Below are 7867 nucleotides of genomic sequence, written 5' to 3' on the forward strand. Positions count from 1 at the left end.
GAAAATCAGCAGATAAGCATTGACAGGGAATCAACAATGACTCTGGGAATAGCATGACAGTTCCAGGAAATCCCTTCACAAGCTTCATGTAGACTTCTCAGAAGTAACCTATGGCCCAGGCTTCAGTGGCCCTAGAGATGATACTTCAGCCTTACAGTAGGCAACACACAGGGATCCAGATCAAGACAAGGCAAATATATTTATGACATGTAATAATGAGAAGGGTGAATTAGGGTGTGTGAGGAGTTTCTTGGGGACTTGTAGATCTACTCTTGAAAGAATTCCAGGAATTGTAAAGAGCTTGTCACAAAGGTAGATGGGGATTTGAGCCCTTACAATAAAACTACCTTAGATTACTATTGGGATATTGTAATTCTGGTTTTCTTGTTTTTGTTTTGTTGTTTGTTTGTTTGTTTGCTTTGTTTTGTCTTTCTTGTAGGAAAGGAGGCAGGTCTGGGTTCATGTTCTATCATCACAAATTAAAGATTTCAAGTCCTTTCAGAGTATTGATGGGTTGTAGTTTTTAACGTAAGGGTTATCAATTAGCCAATACTTTTTCTTGACTGAAAAGAGATGGACAGGTCTAAGATTCTAGAATTAATAAAGAAAGGGAGATTGCATATAACATGGTAGGGACATTCTCCATAAAGAAAGTCCAGTATCCTGGTATTTCTGAATGGGCCCTGGTATTTAGAGGTAGATAACTTTTTTTGCTTTTGAGGACTGAATTACAGATATAATGGATAAGGGCTGGCTCTAGGATCATCTTGTAATTGGACCCTAATATTCTAGCATTGCAGATATGATCTGCAGAACATAGCTGTGCATATATGTTGGGGGTTTAGGTTAGTTGAAAACATAACATATATATTGTGTAGCTGCTTAACATGTAGGCCAAACAACTTTGTACAGGTCTATAGTACAAGATAAAATTAAATATGAAACTGCCAGTGAGATTAATCTCCCCCAAATGCCCTGAGAGACTGTTACTGCTAAGAATAAAAGGAAGGAATAGCAAGGAATTAAAGTTCACACTCTGAAGGTTTAATTGTCTATGATCTAAAAATGACAAGATAGAAGTTTTAAAATTTTTTTTCTAAAGGGGATCACACTTCTCTGAAGAGAAGGGGATTTTTCTAGTTTTCTCTCTCCAATACAACTGACTATATAATTGAACTTATTGACCACATAAGACCTAGGGGAGGTGTTAGATTTATCAGATGGAAAGTAAAGCACTTGAGTTGATCACAGGGAATAAGTCATTCTTTGTGATATGTAAAATGGGGGCACAGTGTCACTGGATTTTAATATTAAAGCATATTACTTAATTCAAAGCATAAATGTAAATACTCCAATCTGGTGATTCTGGACATATTTACTACACATAATTTTATTCCCAATATACAGAGGACAGTATACTATAAAAAACATAGACTTTCTTTTTTTTATTTTACAGTCACTCTGACAGTTTTTCAAACCCCAAACCTAAAATGAACCCCTCTCTATTGGTCAAGAGAAGAAATACTTTCTCTTCTACTTACTCTAGCTATGCTATCTTCTTTACCATATATCATCATTATTTTCTTTTCTAATGGATCATTTCCATAAACATACCACAATACTATTCTGTTTCCTCTCTTCAGTCACCTAATCTATCACAAAGGAAGCAGGAACATACAATGGAGAAAAGACAGTCTCTTCAATAAGTGGTGCTGGGAAAACTAGACAGCCATGTGTAAATTAATGATATTAGAACAATCCCTAATACCATACACAAAAATAAACTCAAAATGGATTAAAGATCTAAATGTAAGGCCGAATATTATAAAACTTTTAGAGGAAAACATAGGCAGAACACGCTTAGACATGAATTGCAGCAAGATCTTTTTCGATCCACCTCCTAGAGTAATGAAAATTAAAACAAAAATAAACAAGTGGGATTTTATTAAACCTAAAAGCTTTTGTATAGAAAAGGAAACCACAGACAAAACGAAAAGACAGCCCTCGTAATGGGAGAATATATTTGCAAATGAAGGAATGGATAGGGATTAATCTCCAAACTATACAAACAGCTCATGCAGCTCAATATCAAAACAAAACAAAACAAAAACAAACAACCCCAATAAAAAAATGGGCAGGACACCTAAAGAGCCATTTCTCCAAAGAAGACATACAGATGGTTTAAAGTACATGAAAAGGTGCTCAACATCACTATTAGAGAAATGCAAATCAAAACTACAATGAGGTATCACCTCACACCCGTCAGAGTGATCATCATCAAAATATCTACAAAAAATAAATGCTGGAGAGGGTGTGGAGAAAAGGAAATCTCCCTATACTGTTGGTGGGAATGTAAATTGGTACAGCCACTATGGAGAACAGTATGGAGGTTCCTTAAAAAACTAAAAATAGAGCTACCATAAGATCCAGCAATCCCACTCCTGGGCATATATCTAGAGAAAGCCATAATTTGCAAAGATACATGCACCTCAATGTTCCTTGCAGCATTATTTACAACAGCCAAGACATGGAAGCAACCTAAATATCCATCAGCAGAGGAATGGATAAAGAAGATGTGGTACATATATACAGTGGAATACTACTCAGCCAAAAAAAAAGAATGAAATAATGCCTTTTGCAACAACCTGGATGGACCTAGAGATTGTCATACTGAGTGAAGTAAGTCAGACAGAGAAAGACAAATATCATATGATATTGCTTATATGTGGAATCTAAAAAAAGGGTACAAATCAACTTATTTATAAAATAGAAGTAGAGCCACAGATGTAGAAAACAAACTTATGTTTACCAGGGGATAAGGGGGTAGGGATAAAGTGGGAGATTGGGATTGACATATACACATTACTATAGGTAAAACAGATAACTAGTAAGAACCTATTGTATAGCACAAGGAACTCTACTCAGTACTGTGTAATGACCTATATGGGAAAAGAATCTAAAAAAGAGTGGATATCTGTGTATGTAAAATTGATTCACTTTGCTGTATAGCAGAAACTAATGCAATATTGTAAATCTACTATGCTCTAATAAAAATTAATTAAAAATTTTTTTTAATAATTAAAAAAACCCTCTTGTCCCTATATATCTTGTCTCACTTCTTTTATCATCCTTTTTAGAATGTAAAAGTTAATGTATAAGAGAACTTGAAAATACGTTTATGCTAAATTTACTGATTCATTGGGCCTAACTCATATGAAATTTCAACATACAGTTTTTGAACCCAGCTCTAACATAATATTTGGATTTTACTACAGGAATTTACAGAATATCAGGGCTGATAGTAAAACATATTAATGGATATATGAAAATTCTCAGAGGGAGTATAATAGTGATTTTGTATCTCGAAAATCTGGGGGGGGGGGGTTGCTCCTAACATGTGTATGTCCTAATTTTTTTGATATTCACAGCAAATTCAGTTTGGATGGATGGATTTGAAGAAAGAAGAACATTTTTTTCTCTCTTTATCCTGCTTTGAAATGAGTCAACAGACACTGAAATTACTGAATAAATCTGTTGTGTTTATATTCAGTTGTTTTCTTAATAAAGATTTTTGTAATTCTCTGAATTCACTGTCAGCTAGATATGTATTGAGTTCTTTCTATAAGAATAGTATATAATAGCATGTTGTAATATGCTGAAACATCCACACTCTTTTGCCTGGTTTTATAGGCAGGAATAAAAAGTGTGCTTTGAGATCAAGGGGAAATGTGTATATTTGAACATCTTTCTGACAGTCTTAAAAATTAACTTATTAACCTGTAGTGTTTGCATAGCCGTAATAGACAGAGGCTAGATAAATCCAAAAATAATGCCTTGTGACAGATCAGAAACTAGTGAAGCAAACAGACTCTACTCATATAGACTCAATCACTAGCATGTATAAGAACAAAATCAATAATAGTTCAAAAAGGGAAAAAATTACTTTTTAGTTAAGGCATATATAATAAAATTGGGGCTTCATTACTGCTGCATATCTACTGAAATAACCACCTAAGACCAAGATAGTAAGACAGAGATAGCATGTTTTTGTTTTTCAGTCTTAAAAAAATAGAAAATAAATGTAACTGCTCATTTTTAATAAAACTCATTTTTATTACTCAGAAAAATATTTATACAACTGTATCACCTAATAAATAGGCATGCTATGATAGAGATATATAGCAGAAGTTATAAGATCTCTCACTAAAATAAAATTTACTTTACCATTAAACCGATAGACACAAAACTGAAACAATGTGCTTTCAAAACCAACACTGGGTATTTCCAATCATAGAATTCAAATTGCATAATGGTATTATAAAAGAACAGAGCACAAAAATGTATGTGTGTGCATGTGTATGTGTGTGTGTATAGAGATGTCAACCATGTAAAGAAATATACCAAAATTTTAGTGTCAAAATATGCCAAAATGTTTGGTGAAATTATTCATAGTTTTAACTTATTCATGCTCCATTAGTCATCATTTTTATAACTATATTTACCATAAACCAGAAACTAAAATTTAAATTTGGATTCATTTTCCTCTCTGGACTCTACAACCAAAGCTCACAAAACTAACATTGGAAACTTGGTTCACTGCAAATACATAAAACATCAAATATCTGTTAGACTTAATACCTAATTTTATGTCTCATTTTCTTGGCAGTAATATATAACTATTTTGGCTTCTCTGATGAATTAGTACTACATCATAAAATATAGTAAAGAAAAAATATGCCTGTCATAATTCCTAGCCTTTAGTTTTGTTTTGTTTTCTAATATGTTTTGTTGTTTTCAAATTTTATTATACAAAGAATGAAAAGAAAACCCAGTAATATATTTGCTAAAATAAAATAAAATACAACTATCACTTTTTTTTATTCAAGGAATCAGAAATGGCATCAGTTTGAAGATGTTTTATTAATTATTGTGATTTAGTAGTAAGAAATTTTACTATTTTATAAACATTAAAATAACTGATACCATCACAACTTTTCTCAATCAAAAATGTATTAGGGCATAGTGAACAAAAAGTAAGATTTGGATCAAAGGTACCTGGGGCAAACTTCTACTCTGACACTTAGAATTTGTGCAATGTTTGTTAAATTCCTTCAACATTTTCTATTCCACTATTTTAAATTATAAAGCAGTTACAAAAATTCTGTATTTGTTTTCTAGGGCTGCTGTAACAAATTACCACAAGTTGGGTGGCATAAATCAACAGAAATTTATTCTCTTACAGGTCTGAAGATTAGAAGTCTGAAATCAAGATGTAGGTGATCAAGACAGTATGGGACTGGCACAAAATCAGAAATATAGATCAATGGAACAGAATAGAGAGCCCAGAGATAAACCCACGCACATATGGGCACCTTATCTTTGACAAAGGAGGCAAGAATATACAATGGAGAAAGATAGCTTCTTCAATAAGTGGTGCTGGGAAAATTGGACAGCTACATGTAAAAGAATGAAATTAGAACACTTCCTAACACCATACACAAAAAATAAACTCAAAATGGACTAAAGAGCTAAATGTAAGGCCAGACACTATAAAACTCTTAGAGGAAAACATAGGCAGAATACTCTTTGACATAAATCACAGCAAGCTCCTTTTTGACCCACCTCCTACAGTAATGGAAATAAAATAAAAAATAAACAAATGGGACCTAATGAAACTTAAAAGCTTTTGCACAGGAAAGGAAACCATAAACAAGACAAGAAGACAACCCTCAGAGTGGGAGAAAATATATGCCAATGAAGCAACTGACAAAGGATTAATCTTCAGAATATACAAGCAGCTCATGCAGCTTAATACCAAAAAGGCTAACAGGAAAGTGGAGTTGCCTGCCCTGCCTCTGCCGTCGCTGCACCATCGCTGTCATAGCCGCCAAAGCTGCTGGAGAAAGAGCTAGAGTGGGGAAGCCCCAGAGTGAAATCCACCATCCTGCTGGCTGGTCTGCCCGCCCCTCCTTCCTTCTTCGCGGACCCCACCCATCCCCCCACAGGTGCCATCTGCCGCCATCCGCCCTCTCTACACCCCCCATCCCCAGGTGAGGGGGGTGAGTTCATGAAGCTGAGACCCCGAGGAACCCAGCAGGGTCACCGTTTGCAGCGCAACATGCAGGAGCTGGAGGAGGGAATGATATTCAGTGGTGTTTTTCTCTGGTGAAAGAAGCAGTAGACGATGATGTAGCAGAAGCAGATATAATTTCTACAGTAGAATTTAATTATTCTGGAGAATTACTAGCAACCAGAGATAAAGGTGATAGAGTCGTCATCTTTCAACAGGAGCAGGAGAACAAAATCCAGTCTCATAGCAGAGGAGAATATAATGTTTACAGCACCTTTCAGAGTCATGAACCAGAGTCTGACTACTACAAAAGTTTAGAAATAGAAGAAAAGATCAACAAAAATAGGTGGTTACCCCAGAAAAATGCTGCCCAGTTTTTTATTGTCTGCCAATGATAAAACAATAAAATTATGGAAAATCAGTGAAAGGGAGAAAAGACCAGAAGGGTGTAACTGGAAAGAGGGAGACGGAAGGTATAGAGATCCTACTACAGTTACTACACTACATGTGCCAGTCTTTAGGCCCATGGATCTAATGGTTGAGGCCAGTCCACGAATAATATTTGCCAATGCTCATACATATCACATCAACTCAGTTTCTATTAATAGTGATTATGAAATGTGTTTATCTGCAGATGATTTGCAGATTAATCTTTGGCAACTGGAAATTACAGACAAGAGTTTTAATATTGTGGATATCAAACCTGCCAATATGGAAGAGCTGATAGAGGTGATTACAGCAGCAGAATTACATCCAAACAGCTGTTAACATATTTGTATACAGCAACAGTAAAGGAACTATTCGGTTATGTGACATGAGGGCATCTGCCCTCTGTGATAGGCATTCTAAACTGTTTGAAGAACCTGAAGATCCTAGTAACAGGTCTTTTTTTTTCTGAAATCATCTCTTCAATTTTTGATGTAAAATTCAGCCATAGTGGTCAATATATGATGAGTAGAGACTATTTGTCAGTAAAAATTTGGGACTTAAATATGGAAAACAGGCCTGTGGAAACATACCAGGTATATGAATACCTCAGAAGTAAACTTTGTTCACTGTATGAAAATGACTGCATATTTGACAAATTTGAATGTTGTTGGAATGGATCTGACAGTGTTGTCATGACTGGATCTTACAATAATTTCTTCAGAATGTTTGACTGAAACACAAAGTGAGACATAACCGTAGAAGCATCACGAGAAAACAATAAACCTTGCACGGTTCTGAAGCTACGCAAAGTGTGTGCAAGTGGCAAGCGAAAGAAAGATGAAATAAGTGTTGACAGCCTAGACTTCAACAAGAAAATACTTCATACAGCCTGGCACCCCAAGGAAAATATCATTGCTGTAGCTACTACAAACAATTTGTATATATTTCAAGACAAAGTGAATTAGGGTTGGCATTGCTAGCAGAAGAGCTCACTTCCTGCTTAGTTCAGATAGTTGAGACTAGCATTCATAGTTAAAAAAGAGAGCGGTCCATTGTGGTGCCCCTTTTCCAGTGCTTGACAATGTGCCACTCGATAACACACTTTTAATAGCTACATGGAGAAAGCTCTGTGGATTCCTCACTGCGGTGTTCTCCATGTCTGCTAGCCATTTAGGTAAGGGTAGGGCACTTTTAATTTAAAGGACTTCTTGCATCGTCTTGCCTAATGGACTAGATTGGACTGTATTTTACTCCACTTTTTATGCCTTCCATTGTGATGATGTCAAACAGTGAAAGTCTTCAGTCCTGCTTATGGAATTTAATTGTGTATCCTCATTACTGTATCATTTGTGGGGTACACCCCTCCCC

General features: G+C 35.3%; 1 pseudogene; it reads left to right on the top strand.

The window, feature by feature from the left end:
- The first annotated feature begins 4041 nt into the window (after nucleotides 1-4041).
- Nucleotides 4042-7464, top strand: LOC130845405 (serine/threonine-protein phosphatase 2A 55 kDa regulatory subunit B alpha isoform-like; annotated as a pseudogene).
- Nucleotides 7465-7867: the final 403 nt, after the last annotated feature.

The sequence above is a fragment of the Hippopotamus amphibius genome, chromosome 2 (genome assembly GCF_030028045.1).
Source record: "Hippopotamus amphibius kiboko isolate mHipAmp2 chromosome 2, mHipAmp2.hap2, whole genome shotgun sequence".
Lineage (NCBI taxonomy): Eukaryota > Metazoa > Chordata > Mammalia > Artiodactyla > Hippopotamidae > Hippopotamus > Hippopotamus amphibius.